General features: G+C 40.3%; 1 non-coding gene across 1 annotated transcript; it reads right to left on the bottom strand.

Moving 5' to 3' along the window:
• Positions 1-12392: 12392 nt before the first annotated feature.
• Positions 12393-12523, bottom strand: LOC115519601. Its single transcript, XR_003970596.1, has one exon. It is a non-coding gene; the product is annotated as a small nucleolar RNA SNORA18 (small nucleolar RNA).

The following is a 12523-nucleotide window of genomic DNA, read 5'->3' as shown; positions in this document are numbered from 1 at the left end:
GTGCAAGAGGGTTCCCGTTTTTCCATATCCTCTCCAACATCTATGGTCTCCTGATTTGTTCACTTTAGCCACTCTGACTGGTGTGAGGTGGTATCTCAGTGTGGTTTTGATTTGTATTTGAGGGAGAGCTTTTTAAGAAGGCAAGAATATTTGACAGATGTGTCAGAGATAGCCAATAAGAAAGTTAAAAATTGGGGGATTTAGCAGCATGGAGACTTTGCTGGGGGCAGTTTCATTGGGCTGGTGGGGGCAGAAGCCAGAGCAGTGGGTAGATTGAGAAGTGTTTGAGAGGAGAGCAAATAGAGACAGTGAGATAGACAACCTTGTGGGAAGGGAAGGAGCAAGGGGGTGTAGGATCAATTTTTAACCTTTTGTTGTCCAAATAATCCATGTTGATTATAGAAAAATTAGAAAATTCAGATGAGCAAGAAGAAAAATAAGCAAATGGGAAGTGTATTGGTTTCCTAGGGGGTACCATAACAAATTACCACAAACCGGGTGCCTTCAAACAACAGAAATTTATTCATGTAGTTCCGGAGGCTAGAAGCCTGAAATCAAGGTGTTGGTGCGGCCACACTTTCTCTGAAGGCTCTAGAGGAGGATCCTTTCTTGCTTCTTCCTAGCTTCCAGTGGTTGCTGGCAATCTTTGACATTCCTTGAGCATCCCTCCAATTTTTGCCTGTGTCTCACATGATATTCTCCCTGTGTGTATCCTCTGGGCCTCTGTTTTCTCTTATAAGTATACTAGTTATTAGATTAGGGCTCCCTCTGATCCAGTATGACCTCATCTTAATGTAACTAATTATATCTGCAAAGACCCTGTTTCCAAATAAGGTCACATTCTGAAGTTCTAGGTAGAGGTTCTAGGTAGACATGAATTTGCGGGGGCAGGGGGGGCACTATTCAATCTGTATGGGAGGGTCTTTTCTTTTTAAATATATATTAAAGTTTATTTATTTATTTTGGAGGTGGGGGAAAGGCACGAGGAGAGGAGGGGCAGAGAGAGAGAGGGAGAGAGAGAGTCCCAAGCAGGCTCCATGATGTCAGCACTGAGCCTGACTCAGGGCTCAGACTCATGAACCACGAGATCATGGCCTGAGCCAAAATCAAGAGTCAGATGCTTAACCCATTGAGCCACCCAAGCGCCCCTAGGAGGATTATCTTTTCTATTTTTCTCCCTCCCTTTTCCCCCTCCTCTCTTTTCTTTCCTTTGGAGGGGAGCAATTTGAGCATGTTTATAGATTAAATGGAAGAGTCAGGAGAAAAGAAGAAGTTGGAAATAAGGGGGAAATCACAGATACTATTTGGATCAAGGTCCCAGCAGAGAATGGAAAGATGAGCTGGAGGGCGCTGGTGAAGGGAATGGAACCAGGGCTGGATGGATAAAAGGCCTGCCTGGGTTCTGAGAGCCTTGCCCAGTCTCTGCACAGCCTGATGCAGCATCACTCTCCTCAAGTGGTCACTAGGTACAACCTTTCATGAGGCCAACTTTATCAAAGGCTGTGATGCAGGGAAAGTGGAACACACCCAGAGAGGGATCAAATGCAGGTCTGTGGGAGAGAGTTCACTAGAAGGACACACGCATTCTACCTTGCTTCCAGCTTGCTGGGATTTCAGGAAAACAAATGACTTTGTTTATTTTCCTATAGTGCTGAAATTCTTTTTTTTTTTTTTTTTTTTTTTTTTCTCCTAAAAAACTCCCTTCCCCAAACTGGACAAACCCAAGATACTCCTAAATTCTCTATAGTTCAGTAGAAGGTAGTAGCCTCTGTTAGTTCCCAGCAATTAAATTTGGAAGTAAATTCAGCTAGTAAATTTTTATTGGCTTTAAATAAAGCATACTAGATGTGGCAACTTTAAATATAGCCCAAATTACAAGGCATTTTTTTGCTGTTAAGCTTTAGAGTTATTATACGCATTTCAGCTATTCTATGAGTTTCTGTCAACTCTGGGGTTCTAAGTCCACCCTTTTAAAACCAGTGGGTTTTTACCTACTGAGGAGCAGGGCTGAGAGACTGTGAAAAAGTTCTTTCTTTAGTAGAAGACCATCTTTATGGTTCTGCCCAGAACTTTGCATGTGGTGATTGCTAGTTAGCCCTCATGTTCATACTTTTTAGAGTTTAAGTATCAGAAAACTGAACTCAAAATGTAACCTCTTAGAGTTTATTGGCTTATGAAACTCAAAGTCCAGAGGTAGAATGGGCTTCCAGATTAATTTGAGCTAGGAGCTCAAAGATGTCACCCAGGACAGCTTGTTTTCTTTTTTTTCTTTAGTTTTCTTTTCTTTTCTTTTTTTTAAGTAAACTCTACCCCCAGCGTGGAGCCCCTACTTCAGGACCCTGAGATCAAGAATCGAATGCTCAACTGACTGAGCCAGCCAGCCACCTCTTCCCCAGTTCATTTTCATTTTCAACTCCACCTTTCATGGTGCCAGCTTTACCCAAAGTTTGCCTGCCCTCAGGGGTGCAGGATGGCTGCCAACAGCTTCTGGGTGTACATATTTCTTTCATGTCAGAGAAAGATAGATTTTCTCCTCCAAATACCAAAGAAAATGCTGGGCTTCATTCTGATTATAGCAGTTTAGGTTATGTGCTCATCAGTTGCTGTGACAGAGAAATGCCACATGATGATAGATCACTGAGGTAAGAGGTGATTGGCTCAGGCTTTTTGGATCTGGAGCTAAAGAGGTATCAATTCCATCCTTAGCTAAGCACAGAGGAGCAGCAGCTCCCAAGAGGAAACTCTGGGTTCTTTTAGAAACAGGAGAAAATGGAGAATGAATTTTTGGTGGTCAATTCAACAATTGACTTTGCTTCTTTTTCCTCTGTTAGCCACAACTTCTTAGGTTCTCTTCTTGTAATTGAAGTTCCTGAACTTGATTTATAATCCCCATGTTCTTTTCCATTCTCCACCAACTCTTCTTTTTCTATTCATATACAAGATCTGTTCTCAGAGAGATGGTTCTATTAAAGGTGGAAATTTCCCTGAAACTCATTGTTTCCCATCAAAAGCAATGAGGTGATGCTAACAAGCAAAGACCAGAGGAATAATAAGACCTAAGAATCAGAGCCTGCTGGAACCATGACATTGTCAGGATAAAACCAGCTTTGGCCATGGAAACCATCTGGTCAGAATGGTTCTAGCTTAGCATAGATGAGATGGACAGTAAAAACAGGATGAAAGTACTGGTGACCCTGGGCATGAAGTAAAGGTAAAGCTTCTTGGATTATGGGAGGTCTGGGATCTCTAGTATCTAAAATGCATCCTTGATCAGGGATGTGATGTACTGCCTACAAACTACTCATTGGTCCCTATAGCTGACAGCACAGGGAGAACCAAGGCCAGGACAGAGGAGTTCAGGGCCTTGAAGACAGGAGAGTAAAGACAATTAATATTTACCCATCTAGGTGGGAAGAAGAACATCTCCCACTGAGTTCAGTGAGCTTTAGTCATTCATGAAATACAGTATTTAGTGAGTTCCGACTGTGTAGTAGGGCTGTGCTGGCTTTGGAGATACGATGGTGAACAAGTGGTGCCTGCTCACATGGAGACTGCAGTAGGTGAGGGCATGTATTCATGAAGTTTCTTTTGACTTTAGGAAGCCAAATGACTTTGTAAGCTTGTTGGAAGAATACTAGAGGTTCTTAGAGAATTCACAGAAGAGATGGGGACTAAGGCTGCTCGGGGCACTTTACCTGCTGGTTAACCACCTTCTCTGAGAGTACTCTTGCTAGTGTGAAGGGGTTTCTATGTCCAGTCTCTGTGGGTATCAGTTCCAAATTCATAGAGGGAGAATCTGATTGGTCCACCCTGAGTAAATCAACTCCGGTTCAGGGCCCAAGATTATGAGATACAGACGTGATTGTCAGATTCCTACCCTGTCTTTTGAGTGCAGTTTCCAGAGAAGGGCAGAATGCTGTGAACTTGAACATCACTCTCTGTGGACAGGAAGGTAGATAAGCAATAGCAATTACAGCCCAGTGTTACCAGTGCTGTGTTAGTAAAGCATGAAGTTATGTGGGAATATCAGTCAAGATTCTTGGAAAGATTCTGGAAAAAAAAAAAGATTCTTTTGGAGGCATAGTTTAGAAAATCAACTTAAATCAACTTAGGCAAAAAGGGAATTTATTGGAAGGCTCACAATGAGAAGGGTGAGGGGCAGGTAATATCAGTGGTCACTGGAACTAGGGACCAAAATTCTTGTGGGTAATTTTTTCTCAATCTCTCAACCCCACTTCACTCTGTGTTGCTGAATTCTTTCTCTTAGAAAAGCTGTCTCTACACAGCATGAAATATGGCCACTGGCAGCTCCTGAGTCTCATATCTCTTGGCCTTACTACCAGAGAATAAATCTCTTTGTTCAGCTTCAGTTACAGAAATCCTAAGGAATGACTCTGATTGGCTTGGCTTTAGGTATGAGTCTATTCTTAAGCAATTAACTATGTCTAGAGAGGTAGAATAATGTACAAACATATTCCACACTACAGCTTCATGCTGATTAAATGACAAACCAAAATGATTGATACCAAATGCTTTATGTTAATACTCCCTGTACTAGTTATCTATTGCTGCATAACAAGTTATCCCCAAACTTAGTGGCTTAAACAGCAAAAAATTGTTTATGATACCTTATAGTCTCTGTGGTTTGAAATTCAGGACTGGCTTGGCTGGGCGCTTCTGGGTCAGGGTCCCTCCTGTGGTTGCAGTCAAGTTGTCAGTTGGGCCTGGAGTCATCTGAGGTCTTGACTGGGACTGCAGGATTCACTTCCAAGATGGCTTGCTCACATGGTGCTCAGTTCCTCCACATGTGGGCATCTCCACAGGCAGCTTGTGTGTCCTCATGACATGATGGCTGGCTTTTCCCAGAGTGAGCAATCCAAGTGAATGCAAGGTGAAGGCTGCAATGTCTTTAATGGCCCAGCCTCAAAAGTTATGCTCTATCATTTCTGCAATATCATTTTCATTATACAAGTTGACTCTATTAAATGTGGGAGGAGACTACACAAAGATGGGAGTGCCAGAAGGTGAGAATCACTGGGGACCACCTTGCAGCTGTCTTAGGCTACTGTATTCCCAAAACGCATCCTGTAGAATTGGGATGTTGAAGGTTGCTACATGGAGAAGGGGATTTGCAATCAAGTCAGTTTGAGAAAGGATATGTTAAACCAAGTTAAATAAGTTCCTTTCCTGCAGTGTATCCATACAACTTTTAGTACATTGATACCTGCTTTGAATCCCTGAAAGGGAAGTAGAGTAAATAACACCACAATTTCTTTCTCATTCTCTAAGTTTGTGATTAATTGATTTATATATTTGGGTGCTTCCACATTTGGCGCATAAATGCTTACAATTGTTAGGTCTTCTTCCCATTCCCAATTTTTCCTCCAGTGGGCTCCTCTCCCTACCCCCACTCCCACCCCCCACTTCTTTCCCTCTAAAAGCTTATCAGAATGCTGCCTGTCTCCTATTAAAAATGTACATTTCTTGGCTGGCTCAGTTGGAAGAGCATGTGACTCGATCTCGCGGTTGTGAGTTTGAGCCTCACATAGGGTGTAGAGATTACTAAAAAAAATAAATAAACTTAAAAAAAATGTACATTTCTAGCAAAGCAATATTTTCATTTGGAGATGTTTGTCTTTGACTCTCCAAAGCCTTCCTAATCATTTAGGCAATTCACCTCTTGAAAGCCTGGGAGTGATTAAAAAGTAAAGGAACACATGTTCTTGTGAGGTGAGTGGTCAGTCTCTAAGGAAATTCTGCAAAGGAAGTTTCACAAAGCTCTTGGTGTCGGCGATAGTGCTGGCTGAGGTTGAGTCATATAGTGACAAATACTGTTTGAAGGCCAGCAACCATTTATATGTGACAATTTATGTTGTATCTTTAAGATATATTTGTTAGTGGAAACAGAAGGTATAGGTTAGTAACATCTTGGAATTTGAGTTTTTGCCAACAAATACTGAACCTTTCAGTTTGAGGACCTCCTCCACCTTCTCTTGTCTCAGTGGGTTTTATTGGTGTTGTTTCTTTTGCTTAGGTTATTTGTCATGGCAAGAATCCAATTTATTGGAAGTGTTTTTATCACATTTCTGTAAGCTGGTTACACCATCTTGAATTATTTAACTTGGTACAAACACTGAGGTATGTGTATGAGAGCTCCTACACCATATGTGTTTATGGAAATGTGCTTATTTAGGTGTTTCAGGGACAGCATCTGCCCTTATGCATCTTTTATAATATTTTGCATGGAGCCCATATAATAATTGATTTTCACCATCTGATAATTGTTCATTAAAGACAGTTTACCCTCTTATGTTTTTGATAAATGTAATGTTTATTATTTTGGAGAAAAAAAAGGATCTAAATTAAAAATAAGTATGATTAATAAAAAAGGCTTTCCTGATACCTTTAATTTCTATTGTTCAATGCATACTTTTTATAGAAAGTGCATTTAGCAGAGTAAGGTCTTCTCAAATGGAAAAACCCAAGTTTATTCAGTCTGTGATTCACGTGGAAGTCTAGGTCCCATAAAGGCCACTGAGAATAAATTTTCCTTTCCATCCTTCTCTGGACTGAAAATTTGGGCTTACTCTAGATTCCTATTTATAATGTTCTTAGGTTGCGTGTCTTCCTGCACAAAATGGAGTTTCACAGTACCTGGTGTTAGCTAATGGCTTCTTTTAAATTGCAAATCCACCTTAAGATTCTTCAGTTGTCTCTATGGAGAGAAGACTTAATAAAATCTCTGAATACAATCCCACAGATACCTGTATGTGCACAGCTACTAATTTCAGAAAACAATGAATCATGGAATAAGCTACATCTACCTACTTGAAATAGCACTTGAAACAACCTATGCATAATATATACGTGGTGTCTAAAGCCTGTAATTTCACACCTATTACTGTTTAGACTAGTATTTTCTAAATTTATTTAGGTAGCAAAAAGTGCATTGATTAAAAAGAGTAAAATTTAGGAGACAAGAAGATACTGTAAAACTGAGGTGGGTAGCATGAGGACCAGTTTGGAGGCGTTGCTGTTACAGCCCATGGGCTATTTCTATCTGGAGTGGCATTGTGGAAGATTTCCACCCCTAAACAGCTCTGTGATTGTTGGTAAAGTACAAATACAAATACAAAATAATGGCCTTGAGAAGCCCCACTAAAATGGGGACAGTAATAACTATCCCACAAAACTTACGAGCTCCTTTTCCTTCAGCCTTGAAATATGGAAAGCTTAGTTATTTGAACGAATTTTGTTGAGTGTGGGGCCAGGGGGAGCTCCTGGCAGCTGGGTTGATATACAAAAGAACATTTTGTAACCAAATGCCCTCAAGACTGAGTTGCAAGAGATAAATATATAGGGCTGAGCAGTATGGGAAGTGAATTGTGGTATAGCAGTAGGAACTGATGGAACTTACCCTTGATGAGTCATAGCTGGTCAGCTTTCTGTTATTCCTGGATCTAATGCATTTTATGGGTTATGATGCCCTTTATTTCTCCCTCTTTTCAATCCTATCATCCAGAGTTCATAGAACTGAGGAAAAAAACTCTAGATGTAATCTGACATATCTTAGATATAGGAAAGTATGTATTTAGGAAAGTTCAGAGATATTTTGTAAATTTGATGCAGATCCCTGGGAACATTCTAGAAGGTTTCTTAAGTAGACTTGGCTGGAAACAGCAAGGTGAATTGGAGTGGGAATAGTACAGCTAACATCTGTTACATAGTAGCCAATGGGTTGGCATTGTGTTATATGGTATCTCATTTAATTATTCCTGAAATCTCTGAGGTAGGTATTGCTATTAAAATCTTTATTTAGGGGCGCCTGGGTGGCGCAGTCGGTTAAGCGTCCGACTTCAGCCAGGTCACGATCTCGCGGTCCGTGAGTTCGAGCCCTGCGTCAGGCTCTGGGCTGATGGCTCGGAGCCTGGAGCCTGTTTCTGATTCTGTGTCTCCCTCTCTCTCTGCCCCTCCCCCGTTCATGCTCTGTCTCTCTCTGTCCCAAAAATAAATAAACGTTGAAAAAAAAAATTAAAAAAAAAAAAATAAAATCTTTATTTTACAGATGGGGAAACTAAAGCTTGGAGAAGTTAAGTAACTTGTCTCAGATCATATAAAGATTAACTTGTTCAAGATCATCCAACAAGGCAGTCTGCCTTGGAAGCCTGTACTCTTAACCTCCTTTTTATAGTGTGTGAAAGCCTAAAAAATGTAGAAATACAGGAAGGGGAAGAATGCCCCTAAATTGTGCAAGAAACAGAACTTGGTCTTTGGAGTCAGGCAGGTCTTATTACAACCCTGGCTCTGCTACTTAGCACCTATCTGACCTAATACTTAAACTCGATGAACCTCAAGATTACCCATCTATAAAATATGTAAACATCATAGCATTCCTGTGGGAATTAAATAAAATGATGTCTATCCAGTGGGATGCATGGGAAATAAATAGCCTGAATTGTACCAAGTATTTCTCCTGAGGTAATTTACCTAATCCTCTCACAACAACCCTTGGAATTAAGTATTCTTATTATCACTCTTATTTTACAGGTAGGAAAATTAAGGCTTAGAGACATTCATAACTTTCCCAGCATTACACTCAGCACACGGCAGAGCAAGAATTCAAACTTAGGAAGTTTGATTTCACAGCACAAGCTCTCATCTGCTTCCTTCCACCTGTGAAGAAGACTTGGGGATTAGGGAGTTAAATACAAATGTGATAGGGTTCTACAAGTACAACAGCTGGAGAAAAAGTTCATATTTAGGGTACATTCATGCAAAAATAGGGTCCAGTATGTATGATATATTCTGTATTGTTGAGATTGTATCTATAATAGTATGTTCAAGTTTGGATGATACTTTTTAACAGGTACTAACAAACTGGAATTGACTGATAATCATAGGGGATGAAAATGAGCTCAAGGGAGGAACAGATGAAAATGTTTTGGTTTAATGAAGATGTGCAAGGGGCCAGAGAGATAGATGTCTTTGGGAAGGACTGACTGTTCAGCAGGTTGACCATACCTTGGTGTAATCACTATGGGTCCTGACTCTGTTCCCAGACTTGCAAGTTCAAGGATTTTACTGTGTCAGTTAATCAATATTCAGAGTTGATCATATACTTGGCAATTGACTCATACTAACCAAACTTCTAAGAGACTGATGTATATGCCAGAATGCAAATTAATTGTTTTCAATTAGGAACATAAGCACCAACCAGATTTTATACATGTATTCACTCACCAGAGCACTTTTTTGTTTTTAGGGTGTTTTATAGTCTTCTGTCAAAATGTGTATAACGCTGTGGTAAGCTAACTTGTTAGCTTGCAGGTAGGGTAAAATTGCAGGCCCTTGGCATTTTCTGACTTAGGGTGATGGTCAAAAATTGATGTCTCATTGTTTTATTAACTTGATTTGTATCTCAACATTTTATTTTTGTTTATTTTTGAGAGAGAGAGTGTGTGTGAGTGGGAGGGGGGCAGATAGAGAGGGTTACAGAGGATCCAAGCAGGCTTTGTCCTGTGAGTTCAGAGCCCGACGCAGGGCTTGAATTCATGAACTGTGAAATCATGACCTGAGCCGAAGTTGGATGCTTAACCGACTGAGCCAGGTGCCCCATCAGGTGGGTTATTTATTTATTTATTTATTTATTTATTTATTTATTAACTAAACTTTATTTATTTTTTTAAGATTTAAATCCAAGTTAGTTAACATACAGTGTAATAATAATTTCAGAAATAGAATTTAGTGATTCCTCACTTACCTATAACACCCAGTACTCATCCCAACAAGTGTCTTCCTTAATGCTCTTTACCCTTTTTATAATGCCCTTTTTATATTATTTTTGCTTCCCTTCCCTTATGTTCATCTGTTTTTTTTCAATGTTTATTTATTTTTGAGAGGTGGGGGGAGGGGCAGAGAGAGAGGGAAACAGAATCTGAAGCAGGCTCCAGGCTCTGAGCTGTCAGCACAGAGCCGGACATAGATCTGGAACCTACAAACTGTGAGATCATGACCTGAGCTGAAGTTGCACACTTAACCAACTGAGCCACCCAGATCGCCCTATATTCATCTGCTTTGTATCCTTTTAAAAAACTTTTTTTAATGTTTATTTATTTTGAGAGAGAGAGAAAGAGAGAGAGAGAGAGAGAGAGGGAGAGCATGCATGCACAAGTTGGGGAGGGGCAGAGAAAAGGAGAGACAGAATCCCAAGCAGGCTCCAGGCCATCAGCACAGAGCCGGATGGGGGGCTCAAACTCACAAACTGTGAGATCATGACCTGAGCCGAGATCAAGAGTCAGACACTTAAGAGATCAGACTGAGCCACCCAGATGCCCCATCTGTTTTGTATATTAAATTCCACATATGAGTGAAATCCTATGGTATTTGTCTTTCTCTGACCGACTTATTTCACTTAGCATAATACGCTCTAGTTCCACATTGTTGCAGATGGCAAAATTTTCATTCTTTTTGATCACTGAATAATATTCCATTGTATATATATATACCATATCTTCTTTATCCATTCATCTGTTGATGGACATTTGGGCTCTCTCCATATTTTGGCTATTGTTGATAGTGCTGCTGTAAACATTGGGATGCATGTGCCCCTTCGAATCAGCATTCCTGTATCCTTGGGATAAATACCTAGTAGTGCAATTGCTCGGTTGTAGGGTAGTTCTATTTTTAATTTTTTGAGGAACCTCCATACTATTTTCCAGAGTGGCTGCACCAGTTTGCATTCCCACCAGCAGAGCAAAAGGGTTCCTCTTTCTCCACATCCTCACCAACATCTATTGTTGCCTGAGTTGTTAATTGTAGCCATTCTGTCGGGTGTGAGGTGGTGTCTCATTGTGCTTTTGATATGCATTTCCCTGACGATGAGTGATGTTGAGCACTTTCTTCATGTGTCTGTTAGCCATCTGGATGTCTTCTTTGGAGAAGTGTCTGTTCATGTCTTTTGTCCATTTCTTCACTGGATTGTTTGTTTTTTGGGTGTTGAGTTTGATAAGTTCTTTATAGATTTTGGATACTAGTCCTTTATGTGACATGTCATTTGCAAATATCTTCTCCCATTCTGTCAGTTGCCTTTTAGTTTTGCTGATTGTTTCCTTTGCTGTTCAGAAACTTTTTATCTTGATGAAGTCCCAATAGTTCATTTTTGCTTGTTTCCCTTGCCTCTGGAGACATGCCAAGTAAGAAATTGCTGTGGCTGAGGGCAAAGAGGTTGTTGCCTGTTTTCTCCTCTAGGATTTTGATGGCTTCCTGTCTTATGTTTAGGTGTTTCATCCATTTTGAGTTTATTTTTGTGTATGGTGTAAGAAAGTGGTCCAGGTTCATTCTGCACGTTGTTGTCCAGTTTTCCCAACACCATTCGCTGAAGCAGTTGGGTTATTTTTTAAAAATTGTTTTTAATGTTTATTTTTTAAGAGAGACAGAGACAGAGTGTAAGTGGAAGAGAGACAGAGAGAGAAAGGGAGACACAGAATCTGAAGCAGGCTCTGAGCTGTCAGCACAGATCCCAAGGTGGGGCTTGAACTCATGAACCATGACCCTGAGCCAAAGTTGGTCACTAACCACCTGAGCCACCCATGTGCCCTGCAGTTGGGTTATTTTTAACTGGATGGAAGATTTCTACTGTTTTTCCTTTTTCTACAGTGTAAAGCGTTTTTCAAAATTATGTGTAACATTAGACAAAATTATCTAAAATCAATACATTTTTGTTTAAGGAATTTTACATGTTGTGATTCCTTCCACTGCCCATGAAGTTCTTGGTAGTTCCTCTAAAGCTTGAGTCAGGGTTTATCTTCCAGATAGGTCTTTTGAAAAGAAACTATGGTTGGGCCATCTGGGTGGTTAAGCTCCACCCAGTTGGTTAAGCTCTGACCCTTGATTTTGGCTCAGATCGTGATCTCATGGTTCATGAGATCCAGCCCCACATTGGGCTCTGTGCTGATAACATGGAATCTGCTTGGGATTCTCTCTCTCTCTCTTTCTCTCTCTGTCTCTGATTCTCCCCGATTCATAGTGTTCTCTGTCTCTCTGTCAAAATAAATAAATAAACATTAAAAAAAAAGAACCTATGCTTAATTCATAGTTGTCCTGCATTCAGTCCACAATTCTTTATCTCCACTTGAATATGGACATTACTGATGACATACTTCAAACATTTCCCCACCTAGCATCTTTGAGATCTAATTTCTTCAAGTGATTTTCTTTAGGGCCATGTTTAGAGTACATGGATCTGCCTAGTTCTCTATTTCAGACACCTGGCAAACATAAATGAGTTCAAATCATATTCCTTCCCCAGCTATCACACCCAAGAATAGACTATGGGATATGCCAATAGCTAAGGCCAAAGTATTTAATCATTTGGTCTTTCATACATTTAGCAACTCTGTCTTGTAGTTCTTTCCCACAGATGTAACAAATGGGTCTGTGAGTAAAGCAAAACCACATAGTTACTCTATGAGGCATTTTCAACAATGTGAGTCTATAGGTCTAAGCCATGGGGATAGACCTCAAC

Source organism: Lynx canadensis, chromosome B4 (genome assembly GCF_007474595.2).
Source record: "Lynx canadensis isolate LIC74 chromosome B4, mLynCan4.pri.v2, whole genome shotgun sequence".
NCBI classification, from domain to species: Eukaryota; Metazoa; Chordata; class Mammalia; order Carnivora; family Felidae; genus Lynx; species Lynx canadensis.
The sequence above is the reverse complement of the archived record's forward strand: the minus strand, read 5'-3'. Positions and strand labels throughout refer to the sequence as shown.